The 22,107-nt window shown below is 45.6% G+C and overlaps 1 protein-coding gene across 1 annotated transcript in view; it reads left to right on the top strand.

Annotated features, from left to right (window-relative positions):
• Nucleotides 1–14,868, top strand: part of LOC149747214 (uncharacterized) — a 33,453-nt gene extending 18,585 nt beyond the window's left edge. Inside the window, 1 exon segment of the mRNA XM_089897432.1 lies at nt 66–14,868. The gene's annotated coding sequence lies outside the window, so the exon portion shown is untranslated.
• The last annotated feature ends 7,239 nt before the right edge of the window (nt 14,869–22,107 follow it).

The following is a 22,107-nucleotide window of genomic DNA, read 5'->3' on the forward strand; positions in this document are numbered from 1 at the left end:
GAAGCTGATTTGAGTGAGATGGGGAACATTTTGTCTTCTTTTGTTTTCCCTCTATCACTGTCTAGAACTCAGACCTAATGGTGGGAATTCCATTGGCCATCTCTCCACCTTGCAGATGGAAATCATTTGCTAAGAGAACGGAGCAGCGAGACTAGGTTCCTGATGAAGATGGAGCTGCTGGACCAATCTTGGACCGCTAACCCATCCACAACACTTTCATGTTAGAGAAATCTTTTCTGTTTACGCCACTCGTTTATTTGAGGTCCAACGTATTAAGTTTTCTTTTTATAGACCGTGCTTTTGGTATCAAATCTAAGAACTCTTTGCCTAGCCTTAGCCCTCAAAAGTATTTTTCTATGTTTTTTTTTCTAGAAGTGTTAAAGATTTATGCTTTACATTTAAGTTCATGATCCATTTGGGGTCAACTTTTGCCTCAGGTGTGAGGTTAAGGTTGAGGGTTTTTCTTGTTTGTTTGTTTAAATAAACAACAAGAATTTATTTGTCACAATTCTGGAGGCTGGGAAGTTCAGGATCAAAGCACCTGAAGACTTGGTGTCTGGTAAGGGTTCACTTTGTCCTTACATGAAGGAAGGGGCAAGAGAACTCTCTGGGTTCACCTTTATGATATAATTATGTCCCTGAAGCCACACCTCCAAATACCATCATATCGGGGATTAGGCTTCAACATTTGCATTTTGGGGGAACACAAATGTCAGTATATAGTAGTCACTGATTGTCTTCAAGTAGGTCAGAGGTATGATTGGATTTTTAAAAAAATTTTATTGGAGTCTAGTTGATTTACAGTGTTGTGTTAGTTTCAGGTGTACAGCAAAGGGATTCAGTTATACATATACATATATTCATTCTTTTTCAGATTCTTTACCCATATAGGTTATTACAGAGTATTGAGTAGAGTTCCCTGAGCTATACAGTGGGTCCTTGTTGTTTATCTATTTTATATACAGTAGTGGAGGTTCATTTTTTTGCCTATGGATATCCAGTTGCTCCAGGTGAAAAATCTATCATCCCTTTATTGAATTGCTTTTGCACCTTTGTCGAAAATCAGTTGGGCATGTTTGTGCCCTATTCTGTTTTATTGAGGTATGTGTCCATCTGTCCACTAATAAATACCACACTGATATACAGTAGACATTGATATCAGGTAAAGTGATGCCTCACCATTTATTCTTCTTTTTCAAGGTGATTGTTTAGCTATTCTAGGTCCTGTGCCTTTCCATATAAGTTTAAGAATAAGCTTGTCTGTGTCTACAAAAAACCTTACTGTGATTTTGATAGAAACTGCATTACCGCTGTAGATCAGTTTATGGAGAATTGACATCGTTACTATGTTGAGTCTTCCAGTCCATGAACACTGTTATGTCTATTAATTTAGTTACGTCTTCTTTGATTTCTTCATCATCTCTTTGTAATCTTCAGCATACAGGTTCTGTACATATTTTATTCATTTTATAGTTAAGTATTTCCTTTTCTTTAGAATGATTGTAAGTGGTATTGTATTTTAGTTTTGGTTTCAAATGTTTATTGTTAATATGTAGAAATGTGATTGATCTTTGTACATTGATTTTGTATCCTGCAAGTTTATGGAATTCACTTATTAGTTTTAGGAACTTTATTTGAATATTCCTTGGGATTTTCTACATAGACATTCATATCATCTCCACAGAGGAACAGTTTTATTTTTTCCTTTTCAGTCTGCTCTCTGCTCAAAAAATAACTCAGCCAAAATGGATTTTCCTGCTGAAACTATGATGTGAAAACAGAAAAATTTCACTATAACATTTTCGTTTTATTTTGTTTATTTTTTTTTTATCTACATCTGTTTGTCACCTTTATTCCTGAATGAAGGATTCAGAAATTACAGGAAATGTTACTGGACAACTTTGATTTACAAGAGAAACAAAGAATTTATTGCTGAGTTGGTTACTGGTGGCAAAGTAATCAGAAATTCTATGAAAGAAACTGCAAGTTGACCTCTTTTAAAGTTACTTTAAAAGCCAAGGTTGATTTTGTAGTTCTTGGTCAGAATTCCATAATAATTTACATTATTTTGATGTAGTGTCATGGGCATCTGTCGCTTTTGCCTGCTCAACATCTGTTTCTTCCTGTGATAACAGAACCCGAGTTTTCTTTTTGGGAAACACCCGCCCTGACTCTCAGTCCCTGTCGTCCTGGTGGGGCTTACTCTCCCCTTGGGCCCCAGATGGACGTGTGGTCCAAATCTGGCCAATGAGAATGTTAACCACGCTCAGGAATGAGTGTATGTTATAAGCTGAGCCTATCAGAGCAAAGATTGTCAGCCCCTGGAGCTATGGTAGAAGGACTGGGAAAGAGAAACTCTCTTCTTGGGTAGTTAAATCAAGAGAAAGTTAGCCTAGAGCTTCTGGTGAATATCATGTCAGAAAATGGGAATGAGAATGAAATCAAGAGAGGGGAAGGCAAAGCTGAAGCCTCGAGACAAGCTCCTGAAGACCTTGTGTGAAAGTCTGGGACCAGTTATACCTGAAAGTCTACTCCTAAATTTTTCTGTGGACATAAACTTTGCCCTTTATTTGAGTCTTGACCATACACTTAATTTCTTACCAGATTAATTAGGATAGAGAGTTTCATTTTGTTTTGTTGTTTTGTTTTTTGATTTTTTAATTTTTATTTTTGGCTGCACCATGCAGCTTGTGGGATCTCAGTTCCCTGACCAGGGATTGAACCCAGGACACAGCAGTGAAAGTGCTGAATCCTAACCACTAGACCACCAGGGAACTCCCAGAATATAGAGATTTTTAAAAAATTCCTTCATGAAACTTTTTCTAATTGGAAGGAGGATGGCCATTCCTCCCCAAAGGATCTCTTATGACTTATATCCATTTCCTTTCACCTGTACACAATCTAAAGATTTTCAAATGTATTTCTCGAGTTGCCTGAATGTCCTTCCATGCTGTCTTTTCCTTGAAACTCATAATAGGTAGTTGGGACCGTGATGAACGTGTTTTTGTTAACACCCAACAAAGTGCCGCTTGCCGTAAGAAGCTTAGAAACGATTTCCAGTGGAAAGAAAAGACATTCTTCCTAAAGCTTTGTGCAGAAACCTTCCTGTCCCTCCCCTGGGGGTAACCAGCCACAGGAAAGCCTCTTCTGCAGAACCCTCCTTTTCCAGGAAGACTAGCTCCTGTTGGGACCAACACCTTTTGCCTGGGGAAGGTAGTGCTTTTCTTCTCATATCCTCTCTGAAGGGGTTGGGTCCACCACAGTTTCCCATTTATGATGTTGGGTCCTGCAAAACATCACATAGCATCAGCAGAAAAGCCCCTGCGTGAAGAAAGAGCCTTGCTGGACTGAAGGAGGTCCTGCCTGTGCTCTTGCCTCTGTGGAAGGTCTGCAGCACAGGTGAGAGGCACAGAGGGCTGGCTGTTTGGGGCTCTGCCAGCTGGGATTATGATTTACCAAGCTTCCAAAGGATGCCAGTGGGCACAGCGCTACAGGCCAAATTGGATTCTTTACGGTAACCGTGTATTCATTTGGGGAAAACACTTCCAATGCAAATGATTGAAATGGAACTTCACGCTGCTGCCTAAATAAGAGCTTTCACAGGTAGGCCATTCAGACTCAATTAAGGGAAGCAAAACAGGATCCATCAGGGCCGTGGCCACAACCCCCGTGGCTGAGAATGAACAGTGAGTGGTCCAAATGGATGGGGGGGCGCTGAGTGGCACCTAATTTACAGCGGGAGCTCAGCCCTTTTACGTTCTTTGCCGCTTCACTGGAACAAGGAGAAAAAGACATTAGTATGAAGGATAATGTGCTATGGACACATAAAGATGAAAGGAAGAGGGACGCATGAAATGTCATTTATGCGAAGGTCTGCTTTAGGCTCTTCTGTCCTCTTATCCCCGAAAACACATTTCGCCATGTTTTAACCATCTGTGGCCCACCCTGGAGCCCAGACACCCAGGCTTTTCCGGTTTCTTGTCAAGCCCAGACAGAGGAAACTGCAGCCTGCCATCTGAAGGGGGATAACTGGTGCACCTTACCGTCCCTGCTGAGAAAAGGGTATGGATGTTGCAGACCCCTTTGATGTGGGTAGAACTGTGTCCCTTTAAAAGACGTGTTGAAGTCCTAAACCTTGGGACCTGTGAATGTCACCTTATTTGGAAATAGAGTCCCTGTAGATGCAGCTGAGTGAAGGTGAGGTGATACAGAATTAGGATGGGCCTAATCCAGTGTGACTGGTGTCCGTATGAGAGGCGAAGAGACACGGGGAGGGCACCATGTGACATCGGAGACAGGGATTGGGGTGATGTGTCCACAAACCCAAAACACCAAGGGTTGCCAGCAACACCAGAAGCTAAGAGAAAGGCATGGGGCAGGTTCTCCCCTAGAGCTTTCAGAGAGAGCACAGCCCGGCTGACACCTTGATTTAGGACTTCTAGAATCCAGAACCGTGAGAATAAATTTCTGTTGCTTTGAGCCACCCAGTGGCTCAAATTGCCAAATTTGGTAATTTGGTGTGGTTGTAATTTGGTAACGGCAGCCCTAGGAACCTAATACACTGGCTGAAGAGTAAGTGCATGATGCTATAAAACCCACTCCACGCATGAAAAGGTCACTGTAGATCTCTCTCAAGTAGTCATAACGAACAATGCCATCTTCCCCAAAGGAGGCGCAGCTCCCCAAGGATTTGAGAGGCTCTTCTAGATGTGGCTGCATGTATGTGTCCCCCTCCCCCAGACTGGGGGTGCTTTGAGGGCAGGAGCCATGTCTGTCCTCCTCTGCAGCCCTCCTTCTGTGCCCGAACGCCAGAAGTGTTCCGTACATGTGGAGATGTGAGTGAATTAACGGAAGAATGCATATCAGATGGGCGATGAGCATTATTTTACACTGTCACATAAGTAATTACCATCATCTTCCATTAATACGTACCTGGCAAAGAAAGCGGGTCCGGTGCCCTCATTGGAGGAATCCACTCTTAGACATTGAAAGACACGACCTTGGGTTTCTTTGAGATCTGATTTGGTCCCTGGAGCCCTTAGTGGCAGATGTGACCAGTAACGCTCTTTTTTTCAATCTGAAAATCCTGCTTCTTAACTTTCAGGGTAAGGTGTGTTACCCTCCATTTAAAATCAGCCCACCCCAAATGATAACCTACTCTTTAGTGTATGAGTTCATCTTAAGTGCCTTCTGAGGCTCTAGGTGAAGGGTGCTATCACCAGCAACAATCACTAAATGAAATAACACCAGACGTAAAACCAACCACATGGGTCTCCTGGAGGGAAATAGAACATTCCCTCCAGGAGGGTTTCTAATGGGGGGATTCATTTGCTGAAACCCCGGAATTGAAGTACCTTTTAGTGTTGAATGTGAAAGTGTTTTATAAACTGTAAAGGGCTGTGAAGAAGTTAGTTATTATGTTTCTGGTTTTTCCTATTCCATATCTTTGATTAAATGACAAACCCAAAGACTCAGTAACCAAACTTTTTACTCCTTTGGACGGTAATTTCCTTATCCAAATGAGGGACTTATGGTTAATATCCCAAGGTCCCAGCTAAATCCATTATTTTTTCTTTGCTTTATGATTTATCAGCAGGGGTGTGTATATATCTAAGGTCCTGAAACGTGGGACTATATTTGGTGACTCTCTTGGTATATAACATTAAATTATTTTGCATAAGTTTTTCAGAATAGATTTTGTATAATATACAAGACAAAGCTTTTTTAAAAAGTAAAACGGGAGAAAGTAGGACATGAGAAAGTATAATAAGAAGCACTTTTGGAAAATATATCCATTATAATAATCAAAATTCCTCTTACCTAAAAAGGAAAGGAAGAGTACATTTATGATTAGCATGAGTATATTTCATGCTTATTGCAAAGTACATTTTTAGGGAAAAAAAGAGAAGCAAAAGCTTCCTTAAATGCAGTTAGAAATCCTAGGTGCCTTTTAAATGTAAACAGCAAACTTAATTTTTTAATGTGTAAAAAAAAGTTGAAACAACCCTAACTTCAAGTTATAAGTGCATAAAGCAAACGCCGTATTCAGAAATGACCATTATTGTGTGTTTGGAATGAACAACTTTTTCTGTGACTAAAATGCCCCTTGATATTCCTGAAGCTTGCTGGAAAGCTGGGAAGAAAAGAACGGGGTAGAAATACAGTCAGGAAGTAATCTATGATTTTTGATTCAATGGAATCAACCTTTCTTGTATATTTTTATTTGCTTTTTTAAGACAGTAGGCCTTTGATTTTAGTGTGTGTCTAGCTTTGAAATCAGCTTGGTTCTACGTAGGGTCTATCAGAGTGCCCTTGAACCACAGGTCACAGGCCCACAAATGTGGGCAAGGCAACACAGGCCCTAGACAATAGAGGAATCTCTCAGATGAGTGCGTCTGAGACACAGGGGGATAAGTAGGATGGATTCTAAACTCTAAAGATGACAAATACTTAGACAGGCGTGAGCTAAAGGGAATGAAGCAAGAAGGCAAAAACAAACTAAATACCAAAACCCTGTCATTTTCTCCATAACTTCCTTTAGATATTAATCCTTTCGTGTTTTAAAAAGAATTTTTAAAAATATTTTAAGAAATATGTAACAAGAGCTGTAAAAGTACTTATGTCTCTTGCCCTAGTAATTCTACTTCTAGATATTTATCTTAAGAAAATAATCAGAAGTGATTGATGAATAAGCATGTTTACTGAAGCATTGTTTATAATATAGGAAAAGTTGGAAACAAACTCAATGTACAAAAACAGGAAAATGGGGCTTCCCTGGCGGCGCAGTAGTTGAGAGTCCGCCTGCCGATGCAGGGGACACGGGATCGTGCCCCGGTCCGGGAAGATCCCACATGCCACGGAGCGGCTGGGCCCGTGAGCCATGGCCGCTGAGCCTGCGCGCCCGGAGCCTGTGCTCCGCAACGGGAGAGGCCACAACAGTGAGAGGCCCGCGTACCGCAAAAAAAACAAAAACAAAAACAAAAAACAGGAAAATGGTTAACTAAGTCATAGTTCATTCATATGATGGAATGCTGTATAGATATTTAAAATTCATATTTTCAGAGATAGTTGTTGAGAAAGGAAAACGCCCAATCTATTGAGTGAAAAAGGCAGATTCACAACCGAATGTTCCACATAGTTATAATTTTAAATATGTACCTATGTCTATGTATATATGCAGAAAAAACATTGGAAAGAACTATACCAAAATGTTAAGTCATTACCTCTGAGTGGCGGGATTATGAGATTACAGGTGATCCTTTCTGGTTATTTACATTTTGCAGTATTTTAAGATTTTTCTACAATGAGCCTGTATTGCTTTTAATGTCAGAAATATTAATTTTAAGGTTCTGATATTTATGTACGTTCCCTTTTTTTTCTTTTTTTTTTTTTTGGCTATGCTGCACGGCTTACGGGATCTTAGTTCCCCGACCAGGGATTGAACTCGGGCCACGGCGGTGAAAGTGCTGAGTCCTAACCACTGGACCGCCAGGGAGTTCCCTGTACATTCCTTTAAAATGACAAAACTTTCCCCCCCATCAGAAATGTGGACAACAGGTCTTGGCTTTAATGTAGTGAAGTGGAGAATTATGAGTAAATGCTATATATTCATGCTTTAATGCCTCAATCAACGAACACATATTTACAGAGCATGTGTAATTCACTCAACTGATGCTTATTGAGCACTTGCTATGTGCTGGCCTGAATTCATGCCCATCGTGTGTGGACGACAAAAGCGAGAAGATTCTGTTCTGGGTACTTGGGAATGTCACGTATCGCTGAGGGTGAGACGTTCCTAAAGGCTGGGCGAATTTGCCCAGGCAAACTGCCAAGGAGTCTAAGACTTGCCCAGGCGTCTAAGACCCGGGCCAGCTTCTCAGCCAAGTCTCGCAAAGCGTGGAGGTAAAGCTTTCACAGGTTCCTGTCATGACCTCACGAGTGCTTCACCTTCAGCTGTTTTGTCTCTGAAGGAAGTTTTCTTAGTCCAGGAGGCTTGGTTATATAGTCGTACAGCTCAGGACTTTCTTAGCATTCTGTTTAAGCGCTGACAGCTTGATATTTTGATCAATGGTTGCTGGATTTCTCCATATGTTAGGTTGATAGGCTGATAATTTCCAAAGTCAATCCTCTCTCCTTTCCCTTTCTCTCTCTCCCCATCTCTCTCCCATTTACACATTTCCATTTTCCAGGTGCATTTCCTAAGTACCTCAAAATAGGGCAAAGCAGGGGCTCTGGGATTCCCTCGGCCCAATCCCTGCACAACTGGCCCCTCAAGACTTGCTCTGTCCTGACGTCATGGAGGACGGAGCCCGGGCAGGCTGCTGTGTGACGCTGGTGGCCTGTGTTCAGGGCACATTGCCAAGGTCACATATAGTTTGTTTACAAGGTGCCCCCACTGGAAAGGATGGACCTGACTCTAAAGACGTTTGTTTGCTTTTTTAAATTTTTTGGCCGTGCCGAACGACCCCACGCCCCTGCACTGGGAGCATGGAGTCTTAACCACTGGACCACCAGGGAAGTCCCCTGACTGTAAACATTTTGCCCATGCTGCAGAGAGCTCTCTGTGAACAGAGACGCAACCAAGCAGGTGGTTTTCTTCTGCAGAAGCTGCCCGGGATGTGTCCTCTTCCCGCATCCCATGACCTTTCCCAGGCCCTGACATGTGGGTTTCGCCGAGTCACTCAGAGAGACCGGGTGATAGTTAGCAAACGGCACCAGCGTGCCCAGCGATTTCATTGCATATCCCAGGCTCTTCTATTCAAAGTGGCTATTTTTCTCATCCCTTCCCTGCCCCTTGGGAAGATGAGAGAGTCATTGATGGAGATAGACATATAAATGTCACTGGGAGATAGCATGGCCCAGTGGTTAATGAGCAACCTCGGTTCAAATCCCATCTCTGTTGTTTGCGAGCTTCGTGTTTTTCAGGAAATTTACCTAAATTCCTGGAGCCTCAGTTTCCTCACAGGGGTGCGGATAAGTGACAGCTAAGTGTTGATAGGAAGCTCTCAGTAAAGGGCAGCTCTTACAGTTTTTATACATTCCCTACACGACCACGTTCCTAACACAAGGTGTGTGCACGTGTACGCGTGTCTGTATTGTGCGAGAAGAAAGGAGGATGCAACTGATAGGGCTTGCTTTCAGAGTTGCTGCAGATGACCTTTTTTTCCTTAGGAAAATATGAATGTGTCAGCATTTCTTATATATCATATGGGGAGGAGACTTAGATTTTTCTCTCAGTTTTTCATCAGTTGAAAGAAACAATTTCGTGGTAATGAGCAGTTTTGGAGGTCTGTCTGTGAACTGAGCTAAAAGCAAAAAATCAACGGGATAGTGAAATTTTGTTGGAGTGAAATTTTGTTTGTCCCTTAAGGAAACCCTCTTTTCTCCTCCCATTGCCCTGGCAACTGCACTCTAGAGCCTGTGAGTCACAACTACTGAGCCCACGTGCCACAACTACTGAAGCCTGCACGCCTGGAGCCTGTGCTCCACAACAAGAGAAGCCACCGTAATGAGAAGCCCGCGCACCGCGACGAAGACCCAACACAGCCAAAAATAAATAAATAAAATAAAATAAATTTATTTTAAAAAAAAGAAAGAAAGAAAAAAGGGAGGGAGGGAAAGAAGAAGGAAGGAAAGAAGGAAGGGAGGGAGGGAAGACATTTTGGGTAGAAAACTTTCTAAAATGTAATTCAACCTCTCTTGCTTTCTGCAAGAGTCTGGGAGACTTTATTTAACATCTTTTTTTCTTTTCTTGGTCTTGAAGTCATCATAATGAGAACCAATTCTAATGTTATTGTATAATAAAATTGTGTGCTTAGGCAATTGAGGTATATTCGTGGGCAGGCTACTGGGCCTTTCAGAATTCTTCAGTCCGCTTTTTACTCTTTTCTATTTCCCCTCTTCTTTAGGGTGTCAGCAGATATGTCTCACTAGCATGTATGTTTATAGGAAGCCCTCCCTCTATTTCTAATTTTCTATTTCTAAAGCACTCTGGTCATGGAAGTGAGAAGATAACACTGATTAGGGCTATGTGTACAAAAAACTTTACTTTTTGAGTCCAGGCCTAAAGGTTATTTCTCCTATGAGCAAAGTATATGTATAAGAAAAGTATTTTTCTTTTCAAGTTTTGTTTTAATTTTTTAAAATCCCTTGTTTCTGAAGTATTTTCTGGATAAGTGAGGTGATGCAATGACTCAGCTCTGTGTAAATAAAAAACATGTAAAGTATTATCGACCTACTCACCCTCACCCCTGTCTGTTGTATGAGGCTGGTTATCAGTTATTCAAATGCTTATATTCAGATAATATATTTCTTCAGTGCCCTCAAGTTGTGAAAATTTTACTAGCTCTGTGGATTGAACTGACAGGAGAGAAAAATATTTCAAGTCTCCTTCAGTGATTTTTATGCTCATAAAACTGTCCTCAATGTATCAAAGGCCGTGTTTGATCACAGAGAAGTAACATCCTTAGAAATCTGTCTCAGGTGCTCTCTCCCGATTGGAGACACTTTCTTCTTTTCCCAGTTGGTTTATAAGATGCGTTTCCATGACTCTTTCTCTTTCAGATTCTATTAGTCAAAAATGTAATCTAGACAATTGCCCGTCCTTCAGGATTTCCTGCAGAAACTGTAATGAGTATTAAAAGTCATTGGGTTGGGAGCAGCTGGTCACCAAACACCGTCACATTCAACTGTGCGGTTCTCCTGATTTACCACTTTGGCCTGTTTCCTCCAGTGCAATTTGGGACCCAGAGCACATTGTGGCTGGCTGCCTTCCAGAAAGATCCACACCCTGGTCCCTGGACCCTGGGAGGCCTCCGTTACCCTGGCCGTTTATATTAGCTATCACGCCCAGAACAATCATGTGATACGCCTTGCAGTCAGTAAGTTTATCTTGAGTTAAAGGTTTACCAATAGAAATGAAGTAGTGTTTACTCCAGTTTTGCAGTAAGTCATGTGCAAATAGCACCTGTGAACCTTTTCAGCAGACATGTTGGACTCCCTGTTTCATAGTTCCCGTCGCAATGAATGTTGGTGGGAAAGCCAGAAATTTTCAAATATTTAGCAAGTGTTAAAACACTCACCGGAAATGGTTCACAGTCACAGCTGTCAAGGTGCCTGGGACTTACCATTGTCATCTTCAGAGCATGTTCATTGATGGCAGACATTCATCCTAACAGAAACCCAAACTCAACATCTAGCTGAAAACTTGGAATGCTGTTAACAGCTATTTCCTCTCTGTATCAAGAAGCCTCTATTGTTAGAATTTTTAAAATGTGTTAGAGGGACTTCCCTGGTGGTCCAGCACTTAAGACTCTGCGCTTCCAATGCAGGGGGTGCAGGTTGGATCTCTGGTCAGGGAACTAAGGTCCCACAGGCCACAGGGCGCTGCCGAAAATAAAATTGATCAATAATAAAATAAAACAAACATTTTTTTAAGGGGCTTTAAAAAGTGTGTTAGAATTTAAAAGAATTTTATAAACTGGATTTCATCATACTTTCCAACCTCTTTATTTCATATTTATCAGTCACAATGTGTTAAGTGCTATTCTAAGTGCTTTAAAACACGAATCCATTTCATTCTCATAACAACTTTGTGAGATATATCCTATTACCCTAGTTTACATTTATGTAAACGGAGGCACAAAGAGATTAGGTCATTTGTCCAAGGCCACGTTGCTAGTAAGTGATGGAGCAAGTCGAGCCCAGGCCCAGACCAGGCAAGTGTAGAAACACCACACCATTCTGCCTGCCCACGTGAATGTAAGTATTTATTGCTGACACTGTCCTTGTTTTTAGACAGACTGAACCAAAGTTGATTTAAAAAAATATCTACTGTATTAGCTGGTTAGGGCTCCTATAAAAAAGTGCCACAGACTAAGCAGCTTAAACAGCAGAAATTTACTTACAATTCTAGAGACTAGAAGTTTAAGATCAAGGTGTCGGCAGGGTTGGTTCCACCTGAAGCTCCTCTCCTTGGCTTGTAGACGGCCGTCTCCCCCCCTGTGTCTTTACGTGGTCTTCCGTCTGTATGGGTCTGTGTCCTAATTTCCTCTTCTTATGAGGACACTAGTCATACTGGTTTAGGTTAAAATGAACTCATTTTAACTCACTTACCTCTTTGAAACTTCATCTTCAAATACAGTCATATTCTGAGGTACTGAGGGTTAAGACTTCGATATATAAATGTGGTGGTGGGTGGTGTGCAATTTAGCCTATAACATCTACTAAATGGCCATGGTATGCTAGCCATGATGCAAAATGTCACGAGCTCCATGTTCTTTGAAAAGAGACCATAGTCAAAATGGACTTTATTTGAATGACGAAGTTGAGACAGCTCTTGTTTTTTTCTGGATGATTCGTTTGACAGTTCTCTCCAGTTTGAAGTGGATACTAGGACAATGAGACATGGTGCTGAAACCACAATTTTACCCTGAGTTCTTCCCGTCCTCTTCCAAGTGTGAGAGTGTGAGGAAGTATTCATCTATCATCTATCTATCTATCTATCTGTCCATCTATTCACCTCTTCATCCACCCATCCCTCCATCCATCCATCATCTATTCATCCATCCACCCATCATCCTTTCATCCATCCCTCGGTCCATCTCTCATCTCAGTGGACCACAGATTGAGGAGTGAAGTAGTCATCTTGTTAGTTAACTGCGTCTTGGGCAGGTCTTTAGAAAGACTTAATAAAATGTGACTTTTAAGCCAATTGTAGAACATATGAAGTCATATAAAGGGAAAGAGCTTTGTGGCAAGAAATCTAAGGTAAACCGTCTTTTATAACTAGAAGTAAATCCCTGGTTACAGTGAAAAATCAGAGATGTGTGGAAATAATAAGTGGGTGTACATGTAAATGTGAGATATTAATCTTACAGTGTCTGGCATGTAGCAGGTGGTTAAAAATATTAAGAAAGGGAAGGGAGGGAGGGAGGGAAGGTGGGCCGGGGAAGGAAGGCATCAGGTTCCAGTTTTTCCTAGCAAATGGCATAAATGGATACTGGCAATGATATGAGTCTCTGCAATGATTAATCACATGGAACGCTATAATTTTACTCCTCCTGCAAGAGCAAATACTATCTGGCCTCTCCTAATTCTACTTCTAATTCTCCAAGTAGCACATGTCTGTCTTAGCTGTGTTCATCATTTCTGCATCTACTATTCATAGCAGCAGAAGTGCTGTCTAAACAAAGTCTAAAGCACTACACAAGCACCAGCATCAGGGCTGGCCATGCCTTTCCCTTCTTTTGGTTTTGCATCCCAGAAAACTAAAAACTATTCACTAGTGTTCCATCATCTAGACTCAGAATCACATACTGTCACTTCTGCTGTACGCTGGTGGCCAAAACAATCGCAAAGCCTGTCCTGTTTGAAGGGAACGAGGCATGGACCACACCTCCCAATGGAAGGAGGGTCAAAGAATTTGAAGATATATTTTTAAATTGCCACGTGATATACTCACTCCATTCTAAGTGCACACACCCAAGGGTGTCCCCGAAACAATTCAGGGTGGCAGAAAAAATGTTAGAGCTTATATTTCTTTGCTTTAATTCACTCCTTTTATGCTATTTTTGTATCTGTTCATATACGTATAAATCAACCAACAAATATGTTGGACATCGTGTTCAAAAGTTTTAGCTAGTAAGGTGCACAATTTAAACACTTAGATATCCCTAAATACATTACCCAGAGCCTTGCCTTTTTTCCCTGCTTCTTAAAAACTCAGAGGTCCTCTATATCAAGATCTACCAACCAACTTTGAACGTTTTACAAAACTACTTCTTAGAGTTCCGTTTTCTAGCCAGTCTCAGTGACATTTAGGCAGATCCCAGCTTTTCTGCTCTTCCCAACAATGCTGTCACGGACGTCCTTGTCCTATATGTCGAGGCATAATTTTGCCAATGTAGTTGTGAGGCTAAATTCAGGCAGTGAAGTTCCTGGATCAAAGATTATGGACATTAAATATTATGATTGATATTGCTAAACTGCTCTTGGAAGAATCTTAATATTGGCAAAATGACCGTCAGTTGACGGTTCTCACAGCAGTATCTGCAAATGCCTGTTTGCCCACAGATCTTCCTCACAGGCACTGATTATTATAAAACCTCACAGTCTTTGACAGTTAGGTGGAAAATGCATCCTGTTATCCCTTGGAGCTGTGTCTTTCAGCTACTGGTGAGACTGCTTATCAGACGTTTGTATGACGTTTTCTATAAACTGTCCATTCATTTTCTTTGCCAATACTTTATTGCGTTATTTTGCTTTTCTTTATTTGTACTAGCTCTTTGTAATTTAAAGAAATTATGTTCCTCATATACTTTGCAAATATTTTCCCTGTTTCGTCATTTTTTTAAAGGTACCTTTGCCACACAAAAGTATGTATCCTTTTATGGTATGAAATTTATGACTTTTCAATCTATGGCTTCCTCGCTAAAAAGGGCTTTCCCATACAGAGATGATCAATAGACACACCCATGAGTTTTTAAATCTGTGGTTTCAAATTTTCTCTTTAAGGTTTTTATCCATAGGGAATTTCCTGGGAGTAAAGAGTAAGGTAAGAACCAGCTCCAGTTTAATTTATTTTTCCAAATGGCTAGCCAATGGTTCCAACGCCATTTGCTAAATAATTCCTCTTTTCACTTTCAAGCAATTCGTAAGCTGATCCACACTCACTGAGTGTCTAATGCTGGCCACTCTGACAGGTGATGACCGTGACCGAGATTCAGGGTAGAAGCTACCGTTCAGCCTTGGGAAAGGAGAGACAGTTGAGAAGTCCCTTTATGCAACTTCTCGCTAGTAGCAGCTACACGCCTCCCGACTACTGGTCCTCAACCCCGCGCCCCTTGCCTCTCTGAGAACAGCTCTGGTCTGTTTGTTTGGCAGTTCTGACACACGTGATCCTTTCTGGGGACCAGCGCACTGGTCAGACACTCTGTAAGTCGCTTTTGCAGAGCCGGTTTTGGAGATTGTTCAGGAAAAGCTACCAATGAACAAAATGGAATTTGAAATAAACCATTTGTCTCTGTGAAGGTGAACAACTGGAGGGCTTTACGTGGGCTTGGCCCCGGTCTTTTTTTTCTTTCTTTTTTTTTTTTGCGGTACGCGGGCCTCTCACTGTTGTGGCCTCTCCCGTTGCGGAGCACAGGCTCCGGACGCGCAGGCTCAGCGGCCATGGCTCACGGGCCCAGCCGACCCGCGGCATGTGGGATCCTCCCGGACCGGGGCATGAACCCGTGTCCCCTGCATCGGCAGGCGGACTCTCAACCACTGCGCCACCAGGGAAGCCCGGCCTCGGTCTTTAAGAAGCTGCGAGGCACGTTGCTCTATGTCACTGCTCCGTTTGGCTTGGTGGGGTGGGGTGGGAGGAGATCCTCCGGTGAGGTCGTCGTGTCCGCCCTCTACTGAGAAGACAGGCGCTAGGATTGAGCAGAAGGTATCTTTAGCTCACAGCTTTTTTTTCAATTGCCTCACCTAGGCTCCGTGGAAAAAGTTATACTCGTGCTGGGATGCAACCCTCACCCAGCAGAGACTAGCGTCAGGAGCACGGACTGCCGAAGCCAGGATCCAAACCTGGGCACCTCCTTTCCACACTTGAAAGGTTCAAGCCATGTAGGCAGCCCCTGACCCTTGTGTGAGACAGCGAAGCCCTCCCGCTGAGGATGGGAACTGTCCTTGCTCTGCGTAGCCAGCAGCAGCAGGACCTGTGTTCTCGCCTGCCCTATGGCAGCTCCCAAGTTCCAGAGTGGGCAGCAGGGACCCCCCCCCAGCCCTCAGCCTCCCTGTCCCACGCTCTGGACCCAGATTTCCACGGGAGGCTTCGATGCTTGGCCCCCTGCAGGGTCCTGGGAGAGAGGGGCCAGGGCAGAGCCCCAGATAAAATCTCACCCCTAGGACCTCTAGCTGCACAGATAAGACACAGCAGCGGGCCACTTCAACTGAAAAATAATCCAAGATATCATGCTAGTTAAAGGGGTCTGCAGGAGAAAGACCTGACCAGATGTAGATCCAGTAGTTAAAAAAAATCAGACGGTGGAGAGCAAGAATTTCACGTCCATAAGTATGTGAGCCCACAATGAGCAGCTGAGCTGCTGCCGTGAATTGTTTTCTAGGCTGCGGACTACTTCCCACCATAGATGCATCGTTTCTGACAGACGAGCAGGTGGGTAGGGTTGCTGACTTTTTTTATTCACTTAAAAATCACTGCAGTTTGCTGAAGAAGGTTCAATGACTCCCACCTTTTTGTTTAAAAAAAAGGGCAGCTTTGAAATGAATGGCTTCATTGAATCAAATCACTGAAGAGCTCATCCCAGGCCCCCAGCACCCACTTTTCCTCCTGACCCGTTTTGAAGGCAGAGTTTAGTCTTGTCCTTTGGGGATCCCTATGTTTCTTTCATGATGCTACAGCTCTGTCATCCCAGGGAGATCACCTTGTAGGTCACACAGCAGCCACCACGCCGGGGACAGTAAATGCAGGGGGACCACACCGCTGTCACCGGCTCTTAGGAGGAGTCCGATCCCTGGGCAGGTCAGGGGCGGGGAGAAGGGGCACCCACTCCCCTGTGCTGCTGAGGCTGCAAAAGGTGCTAAAAGGACTCAAGTGTCATTACAGGAGGTGACAGAGACTATTTTGCCACAAGAGAACCATAACTGTTTAGATCTTGAAAGGTCTAAGTGTCCCCTCTCCTCCCCAGGCGGCCCGGAGAGTCTGAGGCCGGCGCCTGCCGGGAGGCTCAGGGCAGCCCCAGGTCCCCAAGGTACCATGTTGCATTTCTCAATCTAACTTTGTTTAGTTTGGGGAGAACATTTGTTTGATCCTGGAAAAAAAAAAAAAAATCACTGTGGTTTCTCTCCCACCCCCATCCTCTGTAACTGCCACTTGTAAGAAAGAGTTTCACCACGTTTCCCGTAAAACCAAAACAATGAGGATGCCGGGCAGACATTCTTTGTTTCTTTTTCTTCCGTGTCTGTCAGTCCTTCCCCCAACCCCAGCCCCTCTGCCCCAGCCGGGCTTACTGCCCTCATCCACCCCCTCATTCACTCTGGGCCCCAGCCAGCTTGTGTCCCGTCTTCCCCCTGGTCAGACTCTTCCAGAAGCCAGCTCAGCATCTCCTGGCTAAGTCACCCAGGATACTTAGGGCTGGAGGTGGCCTGGGGCCTTAGGGCTGGAGGTGGTCCGGGGCCTTCCGTGCGCACAGCGCCAGGAGGGCCCCGTGTCTCCCCAAGGCACCCGGATTCTCCTGCCGTCACTCCTTCCCCCTCCCGTCCTCCCCGTGGGCGCTCATACCCCATCATCACCATCTACTTGGGGTACCCAGCTCCACACGGGCCCGCCCCTTGGTAGGTCTCCTAAAGCCGCCTCACATGTGTGGGCACGAGGGCACCCTCCTCAACCAACATACTTTTAGGGATTCCTTGTGTCTTCCAGTTATTTTCTGTCACCAGTCTCCTTCACACAGTTTATTCACATCTTGGCATCCCACCGAGTGCTGTGGACCAACCAGTTCCTGTCCTTTCTCCTCCCGTCAGCAGGGCGGGGTCGTGGGGGGGGGGTGAGTAGCCAGTTAGTCAAAGCTCCTGGATCCTCTTAAGTCATCCTGTTACTGAGTCACCGAGGGAGCGCAGAAAAGCCACTTCCCTTCTTCATCCCCCCACATCTGCAGCCTCGCCAGGCTCTCTGCACATCCTGAAACGACCCGGCTGGAAGGAACCTAATGTCCTCTGTACCCAGGATGACCCACTGTCCCGCTGTCACTCATGAGAACCAAAGGGGGTGCTACTGATTGTGCTGGGTTTGTCCCTGGCAGGTTCTAGAATCCCAGGTAAAAACTGGGACCGGCGCAGGCCTTCCTTAGCTCACGCAGCTAGAATAACAGCGGCTTGCTTCGGCCTCTGCTGTCAGCTTTGCCGAGAGAAGAGGGCAAGAGATTCAGACCGTCTTTCATACATTTCTAACCCACGTGTCAAAGTCATCAGGCTCAACTCTCAGGGGGTGAGCTGAGAAATGGGGGGGCGGGGTGCAGCCGAGCAAAGCTTTCAAGGCTCTTGTCTGCTCACTAGAAGTCCCGGCCCCAAACCTTACCCCGTGCCCTGCCCCTCTGACACTTAGGCTACCCTGATGTCAAGCACTTGCTTATTGGAGGTGCCTAAGCAACACCTGGCCAAGACAGCTAAGCTGGACCCAGAGGAAAGGCTAACAGAGCTCCGGTTGGGCTCTGAAGGGCTTTAGTATCTTCTGAGGATGGAAGTGTTTGCCTATGATACCTAATCTGGGCCAGCAGCTCTCAGGCCCCTTGACCGACATCCTTCTTCTGGAAAGGAATATCTAGGTAAGCCTAGAGCAGCGGTCCCCAACCTTTTCGGCACCAGGGACCGGTTTCGTGGAAGACAATTTTTCCACGGGGGGGTTTGGGGGTTTGGGGGTGCGGGGGATGGATCGGGCAGTAATGCGCGCGACGGGGAGCGATGGGAGCGGCAGATGAAGCTTCGCTCACTCGCCCGTCGCTCCCCTCCTGCTGTGCGGCCCGGCTCCTAACAGGCCATGGACCAGTACTGGTCCACGGCCCAGGGGCTGGGGATGCCCTGGCCTAGAGAACCAGTAAGCAGGGTGCAATCATCACCAGGAATCAGCAGAAGCAGAGCCGCCCATGCTTGGCTCAGAACCCAGATACCAGGCGCGGGACAGGAATTTGCCCTTAGAAAGCTGTTGCTTAACCTTCTCGTTCCTCAGGCTCCCTGCCTCCTTGACAGAGGCCAAGTCCAACAGGGATGCTGCCTGAGGCTAGGCTGGTCAGCCAGTCAGTGCCAGCTCACTCAGGGTTAGACCAGGCTGGGAGGTGCCCAGGCCAACCTGTGGGATGCCAGGCAACGGGTAGGATCCCAGGGGTAGGCAGGTCTCTGTAGCTCCCGTTTCCCAGTGGAAAAGGGCAGGTTTCCCCAAGGCTGTTGAGGGAAAGACTCAATTTGTCTTCAGCCTGGGTCGGATCGATCTAGAATGACCCAGGATCCAGGAGAAAGCCAGAAAGCCTTACGGGCCTTGCCTGGAAGCGAAGAGAGGTCTGGCTACAACGGGATCTCCAGTTGACACAGTTTCAAGGACGAGCCCAGCCCTGCGGTGTAGACGTGGGGTCTGTGGCCTTTGTCCCCAAGCAGCCCTACCGACATCTTCAAGGGTTGGTTCCATTATCAAAGAGAGAGAAAGGAGGAGAAGAAGAACAGGAGACGGTTGTCTGGGAGTATTTATTTTCCTTTAAAATGTCAACTGAACTGGAAATGCCCCCAGGGACACCTAAGGCGTTTTGACTGTCAGCCCATGGGGTGGGCAATACATCCAGTCTCTCCGTTCTGCCCTGCACCCTGTCGGCCCTTGACAAATGGGTGACAACACCTTCATGGTGGCCACCCTCACAGGAGTATCCAGGTGGCACAGGAGGGCTTCATGGCATTCAGTGGGGCTTCCTTCCCATTCCAAGTGGACAGCTGCAGAGTTCTGGAAGGGTACCAGGTAGATTAAGTTGCAAACATTTCTTCCTCCTCCAGAAGCCACAAAACAGATCTTGGGGGATATGGAGAAGAGAGTGGGCTGAGGGTCAGGGCACAGAGGGGTGGCTCCAGATTAGGTGTCTCTGATGAAAGAAACCCCAGCGACTGCAATTCCTCCCGCAGTGATTTTGCTCTTAGCAATTTTAATGGGAAATAACTGAGTATGCGTGTCCCATTCACATACACACAGAGATTCCATGTCTCTGCTCAGGGAAGTAAGATTAGGAATCCGGTCCTTTTCGTCCCTTTAATTTCCTGCCACTCAGCCCCCAGTCCAGAAGCTCGGTGGACAAGGTGCTCTCAGGGGGTGACAAACGGCTTGGACACATCAGGAAGATACAAGTTGCCTGTTGGGGGTGAGAGAGGCCAGTGGGAGCGGGGGGAAAGAGGCAGTCCTGAAGAGGTTCATGCTCACCACCATCCAGTTTTAAAATCTCAGGTTTGATCTCTTAGGTCCCTTGGCTTTGAGCCTGTCCCGATAGACACAGGGAAGGCTCAGCACCTGGGAGACAGGTGGTCTGGGCCCGAGCAGAAGAGCTGCAGCTTCTCAGATGAGTTAGAATGAGTCACAGCCCAGGCCTCCCTCTAGTTAAGCAGAGGCCATGCCCCCGTTTTCAACACTCGAAGGTGGAGGAGCTGGCCCTGATCTGCGTGCAATGGGGACGACTGCAGGCCCAGGTTCTAGAAGGGAGAACCCACTGCCTTCCAAGCAGCTCAGAGGCCCTGGGGCGCTCACTCCGTATGCCCACCCTGCTTCCTGCTCCTCTGAGCCGTGCAAGCCCAGCTTCCCTCAATTCCCTCCCAAAAGTCCCATTTGCCTGTCCTCAGCCAACTCTCCTCCACGTGGCAAGTTCTGTCTTCCAGGCCGGGAAGGGCCACTGTTGACATCACCTCCGCGGGGGGAGGAGAGACACCAAGGAGTGGTGAGTCAGTGATGTGCTCTTGAGGCCGGAGAAGGTTTGTTCTCTTGCCAGGGGCTCTGCATTCTTTGGTGCTGGCTCAAGCCACGGCCCCTGGGACACCAACCATCCTGTCCAAACAGGATGGGGTAAAATCACTCTTGGATGCCCACGACCTCGCTGATTAGTAAATCCAAAACACACATAAGATGAAATGTACAGCCTTCTCAAGTGGATGAATTTATTTATGCATTTAGTGAGGGATTTTCCACTGCTTTCTACATGAGCAAAAGGTACAGGCTGGCTTTCGATGGTATCTGATTAATGAGAGACGGATTTGGATAAAAGCATTGTAAGGTCTAGAATGTCTTAGATGGTACTCACGGTGGAGTCATTGGAAGTTTATAATTAAAAGGAAAACAAACCCGATCTTTTTGTTCCTCGTGCTTTCTGGTGGACATTAACAGTTGGCCTACAGATTCAGCAGACGTTGGAGTTTCCCGAGGCTGCGGTGAGCGGTTCTGAGGACCGGAAGGCTGGCTGAAGCGCGTGGGGTCCTTTGTTTACCAGGGCCTGTCCTTGTCCTTCTTCGAGGTGTGGCAGGGCCTCTGGTCATCCCCCCATCTGTGTCCTGTAGCAGGAAATAAGGACGCAGGGGCAGGGCAGCCAGGAAAGGGCTGAGGGGACCTAACCTCTCCCTTTTAGGTTCAGGGGCCTCCCTCAAAGCAGCCTGTGTGAGAAATGGACCTGTTTCTCAGTACCGCAAACGGGGACACCCAGCACAGTTCCCTCATCCTAGCCAGCATTCCTCCATCAGTGGCTCTCACTGTGAGGGTCTATGTACGAGACACTGGTGGGTGGGTGTTGCAGGTGGTCTCAGGGCCTGCAAACCACGGCTTGGGGCTGTGTTTAAGTTGAATTAGGGAAGTAAGACACATGCACAGAAGTTCCAGAAACATCGGAGTGTGGCCCTCGCTGAGTATGGTGGTGGGCAGGCTTCAAGAGAAGCTGGGGTGGGAGCTGGTACTTGCGGGAGAAACAGGATTAAATTAGAACACCGGAAGATGGGAGGGTGCTTTGGGCATGGCCAGAAAGGGAGGGACACTTGGGGGCGGGGTGTTCTCAACACAGCGGCCCTGGGGCCGGGCGGGGGGCAAGGGGAGATAACGCGGCCAAGGCACGTTCCAACCAGCCTTTGGGTGTCCTGGAGAGTCAGGCTAGGGGGTTGGACTAGATTCAGAGGGGAACCACGAGAAGGTTTCGTAAGGAGGGTCAGCTTCAAAGAGGCAGTATTGATGGACAACTTACCCTGTTCCAGGGACTATGTTAGGTCCTGGGGGTTCAACCGTGAATAAGACATGGTGTTTGCTCTTAGAGACTTTCTAGTTTGGGGGACGTGAGAGATAAGAAACATACTTTCGGTAAGCGATCAGTGCAGTGGTAGAAATATAACCAGGTGGAAGGCAATCAATACAGCCAGTTATCTCTTTGAAATTTATCTAGTCATTCTTCGTGTTATATAAAAAGAAGAATGAAATTCCCCCCAACCTCCCAAAGGCCACCGCTGCTGACACTTTGGAAATATTTCTGTCAAGTCATTTTTTTCCTGCCTTGGTTTTTATTTGGTTTTAACATTGTGGTAATCATACCAGGTTTACAATGTGCTGTC

The sequence above is a fragment of the Delphinapterus leucas genome, chromosome 16 (assembly GCF_059928025.1).
Source record: "Delphinapterus leucas isolate spDelLeu-1000000601 "Yukka" chromosome 16, BTC_Dleu_Yukka2, whole genome shotgun sequence".
In the NCBI taxonomy this organism is placed as follows: domain Eukaryota; kingdom Metazoa; phylum Chordata; class Mammalia; order Artiodactyla; family Monodontidae; genus Delphinapterus; species Delphinapterus leucas.